Genomic DNA, 15394 nt, shown 5'->3' with positions numbered 1-15394 from the left:
CAACCCCCAGCCACATGGCTAATGGGTGAATCAATCCATGCAAACCCAAGGCAGTCCACTTCATCACTCACCCATCCCGCACAGTCCAGGAATGATTTTGCGAGACCCCTTGCCCCCAAACTGGGGTGCTGCAGGTGATCACCGAGCTGCATAACAAAAGTTTAGGCCAAAACCCAGCCAACCTAAAAAGTGAATGACCTATTTAACCAGCCACACCCTAGCCAATGCCACAATTCCTTCTACAAGCAGTGTGAGGTAGGCGAAAAACACCACTTCCTACAGCCAAAACAGAAGTGTCGAAAAAATTCCTACCCAGTCCCCCAAACTGAAAGTAACCAGCAGTCACCACACTGCATTTAGGGTGGGAGGGAGGGCCGAGCATGAGGTGAAGAATGAGAGGAGAGAGTGCAGCCTGCCCTTAGGGCATGCCTGCTCCGCCCCCACCTCTGATGATGCCCTGCCCACTCCTCCTCCTTGCGAAGAGGCAAAACAGCCCCCAGATGCAAGGCTGTGCAGCCTGCCTCTGGATGGGAGCCACATTGCCCCCCCAGGCGGAAGGTAGAGACGGACACATGGGTTTGGTAACTAAAAAGCCAGTTTATTTATTACATTAACACAAGGGCTATAACATAATCGGCAGCACGGCAGAACCAGGAGACGAAATAACCCTCCCCTGCCTCATGATGGGTGAGCCACCCTGCCCCTAGGTATAGCCAAAATACATGGCTCGTATGCGGGTTGCCTAGCAAAGGTTATGACCTGGAGTTCTAACCCCCAGCCGGCTAACAGGCAGATCAATCCATGCAAACCCAAGGCAGTCCACTTCATCACTCAACTGTCCCGCACAGTCCAGGAATGATTTAGCGAGACCCCATGCCCCAAAACTGGGGTGCTACAGGTGCTCACCAAGCTGCATAACGAAAGTTTAGGCCAAAACCCAGCCACCATGAGGCCAAGCCTCTGCTTAGGCAGCTGCGCCCACTTAACGCCCAACACTTCAAGCCCAAGTTTCAAGTCCTCTAAAAAGGCGTCATTACCCTTGACTGAAAGATGTATGCCATCGCTCTTGTATAAATCAGCGCAATCAACCCGGATCCCAAGGTGAGGAAGAAAGTGCCCCAAACCCCCCTCAAGGGCTCTTTTAAGTTCTAAATTGGCTTTGTGGCGAGCTTTCTCAATCACCCATGGGTCCCAAGCCGCACGCCATACCCAGCGTGGGATCATGGTTGACCACATGATCAAAGCCTGCGGCCAATGCCTCTTGATGACTCTAAAGACATCTTTGGCCTGCAACACAAGGTCTTTTCACTTGAGCAGGCCTAAATCATTACGATCCAGATGTATCATGACAACATGTGGTGGCAACATGTGCACATCTTCAAACAAGAGGGGCAACAGGCCCGACCAATGGAGACCCCGCTGTCCACACCATCCAATGGTGGCCCACTTGCTGAGCCCCAGCTGTGACCCGGCCGAAGTCCTCCTGGCCCGATGTGCAGCCCAAAACACAAAGCTGTGTCCGCATATGAGGACATGTCTCTCTCCATGGACCACAGCACCTGAGAAAAGAAGAAACGATGAATAACATAGCCCCCTAATAACGTGATGCCAATTACTGCAGTGCAAAAGGCGAACATAGCCCTTATAGGCTGAGGAACGCCACCTACCAAGCTTCTGAATGGAAGGTGGGGAATACCTCAGGGCAGCAGCCGTAGGTGCTGCTCCAATATGGAAGGAATGGGTACCAAACTTAATTCCTGACAGGCCCACATAGCAAGGGCCTTGCACATCACAGTCCAAAACTGATGCTTCGTCAGGGGACTGCAGTCCCCATGGCAGAACAACAGGCTGGCACCCAAACCATGAGCAATCATGTATCGCATTAAAGCTGCTACGGGATAGATCTCAACATCAGAACAGGAACCGAAACCAATAGTATCCCCCGTTGCAGTTGATCAGTCTTGGAATGACGAACTGTAACATATAGAGTTCCGCCAGCCAGACAAATGTCTTGGGCCATTAAGGATTACTCACCCGGAGAACCCTAAAGAATACCATGAGAGAGGCAGTGTGAAAAAGCAGCATTTTGTACTCCGACATGCACACCTGGCCCCAGACCGATTGTAAACCCCTAAGAACTGCAGGGGAAATCAGTTGCCTAGGATCCTGCCTGGGCCCAACTTCTCTAGACCAACCTTCCAACATTTTCTTAATGCAGAAGTCATCAGTATTCTCCAGGAAACCCAAAGCCTTACTAGTGAAGGTCAACACAGACAGCCGGCCCCGAATAGATCGAACTGCTAATCCCCTGCACCTTAAAGATACACTATAGTGGAGTAATTGCTCCACTGGAAGGGGCCATCCCCTTTGGTAATCCACTTTGCTCCTAAAACTTTCAAACTGGCATACTGCCCTGTTTTACGATTTTCTGGTACTAGGAGCAATGGCGAGACTTATTGCTTTGCCTGCCTCGACTCGCCAATCATCCATATCCTGGGGGGGCATCACTGTTGGAAGATCTGCATCTGGGGCCAGCTGGTGAAACCTCTGCATCTGTTTGCGGGAGAGAGCGTCAGCCACCCCATTAGCCACCCCAGGCACATGCCTGGCTAAAAATAAAATATTAAGTCTCAGGCAATGGAGATTGAAGGCCTGCATTAGCCTCATCACCCTGGGGGATTTGGAAGTGAGGGAATTGATATGCACCACGGCTAAGTTGTCGCACCAAAAGTGGACTGTGTGGTCTGTCAACTCATTCCCCCATAACCAAACGGCTCCCAAGATCGGGAAGAACTCCAAGAAAGTCAAATCTCTGTTCCATCCCGCATCTACCTATTCCTGGGGCCATTCCTCTGCGCACCAGTGTCCGCGAAAGTAGACGCCAAACCCAAGGGACCCTGCTGCATCTGATGTAATTTACAGCTCAGCTTCCAGCTGTAACTCAGCCCTCCAAAGGGAGACACCATTAAAGGAGGTTAAAAACTCCTTCCATTTTAAAAAGTCCTCCCACATGCTGCGTGAAATCCTGATTCAGTGATGCGGCTGGCGTAATCCAGCCATTGCATCACACAACCTCCTCAAAAAGGGGTGACCAGGAGCTACCACCTTACATGCAAAATTTAAGTGACCCACCAACTGCTGCAGCTCCCTCAAGGTCACCTTTCGCCGCAGCAAAAACTGAGCAACCATTTCCTGCAGACCTAGAATTTTGTCCCATGGGAGACGTGAAGTTTGTTGGAATGAATCAAGTTCAACCCCCCAGGAACATCAATCTCTGGGTAGGGCCCTCCGTCTTTTCATGGGCTAGAGGAACGCCTAGCTCCGCCAACTGCGCTGCAAAGGCCACCATCAAATGGGCGCACTGACCAGAGCCTAAGGGGCCCGCAAACTGGAAGTCATCCAGATAATGCACCATATTGCTCAAACAAGCCCAGTTGCTCACCGCCCATTCTAAAAAGGAGCTAAAGCACTCGAAGGCTGCACAAGAAAGGAGCATCCCATGGGCAGGGCCCTGTTCATATAAAAACACCCTTCAAAATGAAACCCCAGCAATTCAAAATCCAAAGGGTGAACCGGTAGGAAGCGAAAGGTAGACTTTATGTCGCACTTTGCCAACTCAGCCCCTACCCCACAACACCTTACCATCTGCACCGCTTGGTCAAAAGATGTTTACCTCACAGTACACAAATTTTCTGGTATGGCATCATTCACCAATTCCCCATGGGGGTAAGATAAATGATGAATCAATCTGAACTCACCTGGGGCCTTTTTAGGCACCAGGCCTAATGGGGAGACCCTCAAGGTACTCACAGGGAGTGTGGAAAATGGGCCAATCACCCTACCCTCGGCTAATTCCTTCCCAATCTTCTGACGAACTATGTGCTCCATCCCTACAACCAACTTCAAATTATTGGCCAGAAATGGATTTCTGAGGCCCTGAAAAGGAATTCTAAACCAAAACTTAAAACCATTTAACAAATAAAGCCAATCTTCATCCCTTGGATAAACATGGAGCCAAGCCTTAAGCACTGTTGCCCTTATTGGGCTGGGACTCATTTACCAAATAGCTTATTTGCGCCGCCAGAGCCCTGCTTGCACTGTCCCCTCCAGAATCTATTCCTGGAACAATTTGTGAAGGAATGAGCCCCCCCCCCCCCGCAAAGAGGGCACTCATGTTTGTATGGGCAGTTCTTTTTACCACACCCCCCAGGACCCAAACTCCCAACAAAGCAGGCAGGTTTGAACCACCTGCCCTGCTCTGCTGCAGGCACCAGGAGCAGTGGCTGTGCACTGAACAACATGTCCACTGTCTGACCTATCACTCAGGTTAGGTCATGCTGAAGACATAACCTGCAGCCACAGCTGTGGCTGAATCTGATCCCATTGAAGGGCTGGGTTCAAAGTAGCCCTCATCATATTGAAGCCAGGCCGGGTCAGTAAAGCTAGTATAGTTTTTGTAAATGATGTCGAAATACTGAAAAAGGGACGTGGCTCTCCATGGCTGTGACCTGGCAATAATTCCGGCGTAAATAATGAACCCGGCGTAAATAATGAACCCGGGCACCCAGTTCGTCCATGTCCTGTCAACTTTCCGCTTTTTGATTTTGTCCTTTTCCCTATCATCCAAATCCTCTTTATCCTTTTTCTCCAGCTCCCTATAAAGCAGAGAGAATTGGTCCACAAATTCCCCTTTCAGTATCTTATCCTTGGTGGCTGGCAACAAGTGATCCCCAAGAGGTAAGGTCAGATCACCAAAAGGTAAAGCCTTAGCTGGCACAGCTGAGTATGATGGACCCCAAGGATAAGAAACACCCCAGCCACTATAGGGTGTCACGGACACTCCCGGGAACTGGCTGGGCAGGCCTCCCCAAGGACCTCAAGGGTTAGCCTGGTTAAAGCTCAAAGCCCAAGGCTGGGAATTATTAAAAGCTGCAGGCTGGCTATTCGCAACTGGCCCGAAGGTGGCTGACTACCCCCACGGCCCCCAGGACCAAGCTGTGGTAGTGTGTTGTGCAAATTCACCCCTACCCAATTGCAAACTCTGCGAAGCATCCACATTGAGCACCTCCGCTGGAAGAGGCAACACACCCTCCGTTTTGTCCGGGGAAGACCTGCTTTCAAGGGAAGACAAACGATTAAGGATTTCTTTCTGAAAGCTCTTCTTAGCAGCTTGCTTGTCTGCCTTGGAAGTCAGGCCCGTTACACCCAATACGACCGACTGCCTACTACTCGACCCCTCCAAAGTGGCTATTCTAGCTAACACAGACTGCTCGAAAGTGCCATCCTCCTCATCAGACAATGAAGGCAAAGGTGCTGACTGCTTAGGAACAGGCTGCTGCAGTCTCGGTGCAGGGCCCTTGCCCTTGGATTTGCCCTGTCCCTGAGGCATGATAATGTGCCCAATAACAATGACCAGCCCGTCTACTGCCCTCATTGATGTGGCTCCCACCTTACTGAAAGCAGGTGATGAACATTAAAGCTATCCTCGAAATGGCCGCCTATCCACATAATGGCCACTCTTTTCCCCAGCAACAGGGGGGAAGAATCCCAATAAAAAGGCTGTCCTCGAAATGGCCGCCCCAAGCAATCCACAAAATGGCTGCTCTTCTCCCCGGCAACAGGGAGGAAGAATAAAAAGGCTGTCCTTGAAATGGCCACCCTGAGCTATCCACAAAATGGCCACTCTTCTACCCAGCAACAGGGAGGACGAATCGAACAGCTCCAATAAAATGGCTACCCAATTAAACACAATTAGCTAAGGCCTCCTTCAAACTGCACTGTCTGGAAGAACAGCCCCACACACTGTGAAGTAACCATGCACTCCCCCAGAAGATTATATAAACGGAGGGCGTGGGGGGGGGAGTTGGTTCCTCAGCCGGCTTAATAGAGGGAAAAAGGGGGGGGGGAACCAAACAGCACCCTCAAAAGGAAAGAGGCACCGCAAGATACCCTAACACAAAAACGCCGCGTCAAAGATGCTCCTGAAGATGCTCCTGATGTGATGAGACTGCTCCTGAAGACCACCACGGCTCGCTATAAACAGCCACGGTAAAGTCCGATGCGCCAACCACCACGGCCCAAAAAGTCACGGTGACTGGCAACAGGCCTTGTGCAGGGAAAGAGCACACAAGCTGCGCGCTACCTTCTCCGAGCATGAGGCGAAGAATGAGAGGAGAGACCGGAGCCCGCCTCTAGGGCGTGCCTGCTCTGTCCCCACCTCTGATGATGCCCTGCCTGTTCCTCCTTCTTGCGAGGAGGCAAAACGGCCCCCAGACACCCCACAATGTTGGGCTCCTGACATGGTAAAAAGGATCTTTTGTCCTCTGCTCCACATTCTTCAAAGAGTTTGTTCTGTATTCATTCAGGTTATGCCATAATTAAGGATGACAAGAATAGTTCTAGATTGCTATAACATAAGTAGGGCAAATAGGCAAGTATCTTGAAATATCATAGTAGCTTTGTGTGTTGTGCAGGGGTACTGAATAGCAGCAACCAATCAGCCCTTGATGCTGAACAGCAGCAGCAAATCTTTTTAGTTGCTTGGCTAAGCCTATATATCCTTATCCATATCTTCTGGTGATGTGGTAGAGGTTTTGAATTGCTGCCTGAGTGCTATGAATAACTGGATAACTATGGAGAAAATGGAAATGAAACCTTGAAAAGGCAGAAGCAATGCTAGTTGGGAAGCTGGAGGTCTTGAAAGATCTAGTTCTCTCCACTTTTGATGGTTTTTAACTGACCCTTGCTGACTCAGTCAAAAGTCTTGGGGTTATATTGGATCCAGCTGTGTACTGAAGAGACAAGTCAATGCAGCTGCAAAAATATTTTCTACCAACTCAGCTTAGCTTGTAAGATATGGCTGAACTTATCCCCACCTGAATCTATGCCATAGTAACACAGAGGCTAGACTACTGTAATGCACTGTACATTGGTCTCCCCTCAAAATCAACTCAGAAAATCCAACTGGACCAGAATGCCACAGCTCAGCTATTAGTGACAAATGGAAAGCTAATTTTCTGCGTATATAGACAGAAATTTTTGACCACTGAATAATATTGGGAAAGATAACTCCTATAACTGAACTAACAACAGGGGATAATCTTTCTTGACCATTTAATATAATTCTTGGTCCTGCTGAAAGCATTACATAGTCAATTTTTTGGGTATGTTACAGAATCTCCTAACTTATGAAAATTCTTGTTGCCAATAGTTTTGTAAACCAGTTAGTCCTTTCATTTAAGAATGGTTGGAATCTACTTGAAATGGCTAACTAATTTAAATTCTGTCACAAAACAACAGTAAATGCTTTCAACAATTTTGGCATCAATTAATTTCTCAGTTGAAAGAAAAATTATAACACATATATAAGTTCTTATAGTTTTTTTTTATGTTTGGTATGATCTTGAGTGATTCTGGTTCTGTTTTGAATCCTTGTATTTAGCTGGCACATTAATTTGTAATTTGTTAGGTTCAGTCATTCAGAATCTTAACTATTAAAACCTTGTTTTTTAAAAAAGAAATCAATGAAGAATTAAATGCATTTAACTTTGACTGGAGTGGGCCATTCATTCTTTACCGTGTCAAAACTATGACAAATATTTCTAAATGAGTTTCTAAGCTAGACCTTTTTATATTAGTCTTCTGAAGCAGAACAAATTCTACATACAATTTTTGCCTCTTTTTCTGTTAAAAAAGATACTCTCCCCAGATTTTCTTCCCAATGGAAGAAGATGGCAAAAATCAAAGGTAAGAGAAGAACAGGCTTTCCCACCCTTTATTGGCTGTATTTATTTAGCATTTCAGCAGTTAGCTGTCAGCATCACACTGCAGAAAAAAATAATAGCCATTGACAAGAAAAAGGACAAGCTTTATAAAAAGAAATCCTCATACAAATACTAATGACTAATACTTAAGGATATACAATGAAATGAATTGAATAGAACACAAACAATTCTGATTACATAAAGCATTAGGCAGATTTTATTCAAGGTAAAATGTTAGTGCAAAGCCTATGGTATTTTAAAATAGGACATATATGGCTTACTCAATGGTTTCTGTAAACATGACCAAAGCAGCACAGGCTCCTAACCCTTGCATTTCTCTGCTACATTTCCAGCACCTCTGAAAGAGGCTGTGGTCCGCCCTCTATTGAAAAAACTAACGCTAGATCCAGCCGAATTGACACACTATCGGCCGGTCTCGAATTTACCCTTTTTGGGTAAACTCATTGAGAGGGCAGTGGCGTTGCAGTTGCAGAGTTTTCTGGAGGATGCTTCCATTCTTGACCCCCATCAGTCCGGTTTCCATATGGGTCACGGGGCGGAGACAGTGCTGGTCGCTCTGATGGACGACCTCCAGCGGCATCTGGATCGAGGCGGCTCGGCGGTGCTGGTGTTGTTAGGCCTATCGGCAGTGTTCGATACGGTTCACCATCAGCTGCTGACTTGCCGTCTTGCTGACGCGGGGATTCAGGGGTTGGCCTTACAATGGCTCTCCTCATTCCTTGATGGTCGGGGACAAAGGGTGGCAATTGGGGTGAGTTGTCCCAGAGGCACACGCTTGATTGTGGGGTGCCTCAGGGGGCAGTTCTTTCCCCAATGTTGTTTAACATCTACATGTGCCCCCTTGCCCAGATTGCCCGGAGGTATGGGCTGGGTTGCTACCAGTATGCTGATGACACCCAGCTCTATCTATTCATGGACAGCCTGACTGTGTCCCAGAAAACCTGGACCTGGCATTACAAGCCGTGGCTAGATGGCTCAGGCTGAGTAGGTTGAAACTAAATCCAGCGAAGACAGAGGTCCTTTACTTGGGTTGCCATGGTCTGGGAGGGGAAATTCCCCTTCCACCTCTTGATGGTGTGCCACTGACAATGGCGCACAGGGTCAAGAGCTTGAGGGTACTACTTGAGCCTGCCTTAACTATGGAGGCCCAGGTAGCAGCCACTGCTAAGTTCGCATTTTTTCATCTTAGGCGGGCGAGGCAGTTGGCTCCCTTCCCTTCCTGGAGCAGGACGATCTGGCAACATGCAACGGTCACCTCAAGGCTGATTACTGTAATGCCCTCTACATGGGGCTGCCCCTGTGCCGAACCCGGAAGTTGCAGCTAGTGCAGAACGCCGCAGCTCGGCTGTTATTAGGGCTCCCTAGACGGGAGTCCTAGTTCCTGACTCTAAATGGTTTCCAATGGGCAGTTGGCCTTTATGTGAGTGTATTTCAAAGACATGCCAGCGTGTCTGGAGATAAACCAATGACAAGTTAGGATGTTGGGCTGTCTTGAAGTTGGGCAGCATTAGGGGTGTATTGGAGGAGAAGAAGAAAAATAAGAGTTGGTTTTATACCCTGCTATTCACTACTTGAAGGAGTCTTGAAGAGGCTTATAGTTGCCTTCCCTTCCTCTCCCCACAGCAGACACCCCATGAAGTAGGTGGGACTGAGAGAACCGTGACTGACCCAAGGCCTCCCAGCTGGCTGCATGTGAAGGAGTGGGGAATCAAACTTGGTTCTCCAGAGTAGAGTCTGCCACTCTTAACCACTATACCACAGCTGGCTCTAAGCAGGGCTTGGTCAGCTTCCTAAGGCCTGTCTAGCTCTGGTCACACCCCCAGCGCTGTCATACCATCATTCCAACAATAACCCAGTGAGCAGCTTTTAAAATGATCATAAGAAACTCAAAGAGTCAAAAGAAAGCCTCCTGCCAGTTTTCCAGCTTGCTTCCAAGCCCTGTACTTTTAATATGTCAAGTGAGTTTACCAGTTACAAGCCAATTACAAGCACACTAAGTACTATATAAACACAGCCAGAAAACCCATGGCTATAATAGGACATGTGGCATCTTCCTGGCCTTCTGCAGTGCACATTAGAACACACATGGGGGAATATGATGACGGGAATTCTATAGAAAGGGCACTTGGTGCAAAAAAGAGCACTTTGCACAAATGCGAAGATGAGAACAAATGCTGCTGTGGGATATTGCAAACATGGGTTCTCAGAGGTCCTCTACCCTAGGAAACAAACACCAACAGAATGTATAGAATGAAGATTAAAGATTTATGGATGGTATTTATTATCTTTTTAAAAACAGGTTGCTGTAAATAACTAGGTTAATTAATAGATTATTTTTAGTTTATTTAATCCCACCTTTGAAGAAATAAAAATTGATTCAAGTGATGCACTTTCACTATTCCTTCAGGTCTTAGATCCAGGGCTTTTCTGGAGCAGGAACTCCTATTAGGCCACACCCCATGATGTAGGTTGTCCTCCTGTAGGCCTGGTACTAAGAGCCCTGCAAGCTCTTGGAGGATTGGCTACATTAGGGGTGTGTAGCCTAATATGCAAAAAAGTTCCTGCTACTAAAAAAGTCCTGCCTAGATCTATCTTTTCCCCTGCCTGTTATAGCAAGAAAAGGTGTTGCCTCAGAAAAGAATGGGAGCAGAATGGTTGAAAAGACCAGTGGAAGAACGGAGTAGGAGCACATCATCTACCATTGCTCTTGACATTTAAAAGAGGCCAGCTGATTCTCTGGGGTTGCAACTAGAGATGTCATGAACTTTGGGGTAAAAATGTTCAATACTCAAACATATCCTGTCCAACAGCCAAAATTATGTGCAAACTGAATGTCCAGTCTGTTTACTTAATTGATCACTTTGAAGGGTGTCAAATGGCTTTGCAAGGTTGTTTCCTTGTGATTCATTTCTTTGCCTTACATGTGTCAAGTCTGGCTGTAACTCTGGCTCAAACAAAGAGCATGCTGGGTAGAACCAAAGTGTAACCAAATGCTGCTAGCTAACCCTCTCCTGTTCCCCCTCCCTCTTAGAGAATATCCCTGCTTTGAAATGGTGATGTGTGAAAAGTCTAATCTGAGCCTTCTCAGCTCAGGCTTGGGGGAGGGGAAAGAGCCTGAAAGCATCAAGGCCAGCTGGCCTCTAATCAACATGAGAATGTATTTGTAACTGTCAGTGGTTCATGTGCAGAGTGCAAAACAGAGAACTGCCACAAGGTTGACGCTAGGAAGAAATTGAGCCTCACACCAGCACCTAGTATAAAAGTAGGGTATTTACAAACTATATACAATACAACTAGTGCGGTGAATAACATACAACTGAGTGACAAAGTGCTACACCAGGAACCAACTCTCAACAGAGAGAAATACTGTCTGGCACTGTAGTCCTTATATATACAGCTCAGCCAATCACGGCAGTCCACACAATTGCTGACTCCAGCAGGTGCTTTCCCCTGGATACAGTCCAGCCAGAACCGGCTCACTCCCAAGGTTGATCTGACCTGACCTGTCAGATGCAGTCATTGTAGATCTACCTGCTGCTCCATGCTTCTTTCATGCTGTGGACGGAGGACTCTATACTGACAGTAACATCTATGTGTGAATGTTCTCTGCACAATTCCCCTACCCGTAGGAATCCCTTTGAAGTATACCTTATATGCAATGTATCTACTGCATGTCCTTTAGTCTTTTCAAGCCTTGGCTTAGGCCACAAGTATTCAGTATCAATAAAATAGTTTCTTTGTACCTACATCGACTCATCATTGAATCTGCAGACTTGACAACATGGACTTTTGCACCTATGCAGTGGGTGAGATCAAGATTCCAGGGATGTGTGAGTTAGTTCATTACATGATGTGGGGGCAGGGGGGGGGGAATTCCATTAAGAAGGTTGTGCAAAATTGTGCATGCTTGAAATAACAATGATAATATCGATTTAAATGAACGCAGATAGCTGGAGCTGGTTGTTGCCTCTAAGCTCCAGGAACTTTTGGGAGAGACTGATTTTCTGGACCAATTTCAATCAGGCTTCAGGCCAGAATTTGAAACAGAGGCTGATATGGTTGGCTTGGTTGATAACTTCTACTGAAAACTAGAGAGGGGAATGTTCCCCTGCAAGTTCTGCTGGATCTCTCAGCAGTCTTTAATTCCGTTGAGCACTTTATTTTACTGAGCTGCCTCTTAGAACTTGGACGTTAGAGTCCTATCTGGATGGAGGTCAATCTCAGAAGGTAGTGTTGTGTAATTCCTGTTCTGCTGAACAAAAAGCAAACAACTGCAACAAAAATCAAAACCAGAAAATAAGAAGTTGCAGAAAAACTTTATCTAAATGAGTGAAATTGAAAAGTTATTGAACTTAAATCCAAAATATATTATAACTTGCTCCTAAGTTTATAACTGTATTAACCAAAAGTCTTTATGTCTGTCAAAACCAAGAATAACAAAGGTGTGTAATATCAAAAATGAGTACAAAATATATTTTTATACATAACACAGTAATGACCATCTCACACACTTCAAAGATAAAAGACCAAATGCATTTTGACAAAGTGTTGTTCACTGGTCATGAAATACAAAACAATATACAGCCATGAGGCATGACAAAAAATGCAAGGAATGTATACTAAGCAAAGAACCATAGATGCCCTGTATATGTGGCCCCCAACCTTTTTGGCACCAGGGATCGGTTTTGTGGAAGACAATTCTTCCACAGACTGGTGGGGGTGGGGTGCTAGGGTTTTTGCTACCCAAGGCTGCCCCCATGCCAAATTCAGCCTCCCTCCACCCACTAGGCAAATCCCTATTTGCCTCCCCAGCCTCCTCCTCCCTCCGTTCTTCACAATTTTAAGGCCTGGGAAGGGATGGTGAAGTGCCACATTCCAGGGCTCTTTAAAGGCTGACCCCCCCAATCAGCTGATCGGTGGGAAAAACCACACCAAAGGCTGGGCTCCTATGCCCCTCTGGCATGCTCAGGATCAGTGCTGGGGGCAGCGGTGGTGAGCAACCCGCTGAAAAAGGAGTGCCGCCCTTGCCTTCTCCCCACTTTCTTCCTGAGCATGGGAAGGAAGTGGGGAGGATGCAAGGGCAGAGCTGCTTTTTCAGCGAGTCGCTTACCACCGCTGCCCCCAGCACTGATCGAGAGCCAGAGGGGCATAGGAGACCAGCCTTCGGCACGATTTATTCCACCAATTGGCTGATTGGTGTGTGTGGGGTTGGCCTTTAAAGAGCTGGGGAATGCAGTGCTTCACTGCCCTTTCCCGGGTCTTAAAATTGTGAAGAACAGAGGGAGGAGGAGGTGCTGTGAGGGAAGGCAGGGCACAGCGCTGTGGGGCATTGCAGAGGGAGGAGGCGGGTGGCAAGGCTGCCTGGGGTGCTAAGCACCCTAGGGTCAGCCCTGCATGGCCCGGTTGCTAACCAGCCACGGACCAGTAGTGGTCCACGGACTGGAGGTTGGGGACCCCTGTCCTATATTATGCTGTTGAAACCTCATCCTGTAGGTGCTGTTAGTAAGCAAATTTCTCCAACTGGAAAAAAAATCCAGAGCACCTATTTTACTAGCCGATCCTTGCTCTTTGTAGGTATGTTCTTTGGAGCAGTGGGGTTTTCCTTGCTTTTTGGCAAGGGTCCCATGATTGTCCTATTAGATGCATAAGAACATAAGAGAAGCCATGTTGGATCAGGCCAATGGCCCATCCAGTCCAACGCTCTGTGTCACACAGTGGCCAATATATATATATATATATATATATATATATATATATATATATATATATATATATATATATATATATACACACACACACACACACACACACACACACACACGCACACACACACTGTGGCTAATAGCCACTGATGGACCTCTGCCTCCATATTTTTATCCAATCCCCTCTTGAAGCTGCCTATGCTTGTAGCTGCCACCACCTCCTGTGGCAGTGAATTCCATATGTTAATCACCCTTGGGGTGAAGAAGTACTTCCTTTTATCCGTTTTAACCTGACTGCTCAGCAATTTCATCGAATGCCCACAAGTTCTTGTATTGTGAGAAAGGGAGAAAAGTACTTCTTTCTCTACTTTCTCCATCCCATGCATTATCTTGTAAACCTCAATCATGTCACCCTGCAGGCGACGTTTCTCCAAGCTAAATAGCCCCAAGCGTTTTAACCTTTCTTCATAGGGAAAGTGTTCCAACCCTTTAATCATTCTAGTTGCTCTTTTCTGGACTTTCTCCAATGCTCTAATATCCTTTTTGAGGTGTGGCAACCAGAACTGCACACAGTACTCCAAATGAGACCGCACCATCGATTTATACAGGGGCATTATGATATTGGCTGATTTGTTATCAATTCCCTTCCTAATAATTCCCAGCATGGCGTTGGCCTTCTTTACTGCAATCACACACTGTCTTGACATTTTCAGTGAGTTATCTACCATGACCCCAAGATCTTTCTCTTGGTCAGTCTCAGCCAGTTCACACCCCATCAACTTGTATTTGTAGATGGGATTCTTGGCCCCAATGTGCATTACTTTGCACTTGGCCACATTGAACCTCATCTGACATGTTGATGCCCACTCACCCAGCCTCAACAGATCCCTTTGGAGTGCCTCACAATCCTCTCTGGTTCTCACCACCCTGAACAATTTAGTGTCATCTCCAAACTTGGCCACTTCACTGCTCACTCCCAACTCCAAATCATTTATGAACAAGTTAAAGAGCGTGGGACCCAGTACTGAGCCCTGCAGCACCCCACTGCTTACCGTCCTCCACTGTGAAGACTGCCCATTTATACTCACTCTCTGCTTCCTATTAATTAGCCAGTTTTTGATCCCAAGAGGACCTGTCCCTTTACTCCATGACTCTCGAGCTTTCTAAGGAGCCTTTGATGAGGAACTTTATCAAAAGCTTTCTGGAAGTCAAGGTAAACAACATCTATTGGGTCTCCTTTGTCCATATGTTTGTTCACTCCCTCAAAGGAATGTAACAGGTTAGTGAGACAAGATATTCCCTTACAGAACCCATGCTGAGTCTTCCTCAATAACCTGTGTTCATCAATGTGCCTCCGCATTCTGTCCTTCGTAATGGTTTCTACCAACTTTCCCAGTATTGAAGTCAGACTGACTGGCCTGTAATTTCCTGGATCTCCTCTGGAACCCTTTTTAAAAATGGGGGTGACATTTGCTACCTTCCAGTCCTCAGGAACGGAGGCAGATTTCAATGAAAGATTACATATTTTTGTCAGAAGATCCACACGTTCAACTTTGAGTTCTTTCAGAACTCTTGGATATATGCCATCCGTACCTGGTGACTTAGTTTTTAATTCATCTATCAGTTGATAGATGCATAAGAAGATGCCCTCAAAACTTTAGGATATGTCTTTGGAAGCTTGTGAAAAGGAGTCAAAGAAATAGAAAGTGAGCTGGCATAACTTATTTTGTTTCTTGCTGTTATGTGTGATGACTTAGCAGCATGATTGTGTTCTTCTGATTGTGTTCTTCTGAATTACTTTGCATAATTATCTTTGTGAGTTATGAAGAATACTGCATGATCATAGTACATCCTGCTTTCATAAGTATCTTGTTATTGATTGATTATCAAATGAAGGTCTTTCCATAA

Source organism: Heteronotia binoei, chromosome 3 (genome assembly GCF_032191835.1).
Source record: "Heteronotia binoei isolate CCM8104 ecotype False Entrance Well chromosome 3, APGP_CSIRO_Hbin_v1, whole genome shotgun sequence".
Classification (NCBI taxonomy): domain Eukaryota; kingdom Metazoa; phylum Chordata; class Lepidosauria; order Squamata; family Gekkonidae; genus Heteronotia; species Heteronotia binoei.
The sequence above is the reverse complement of the archived record's forward strand: the minus strand, read 5'-3'. Positions refer to the sequence as shown.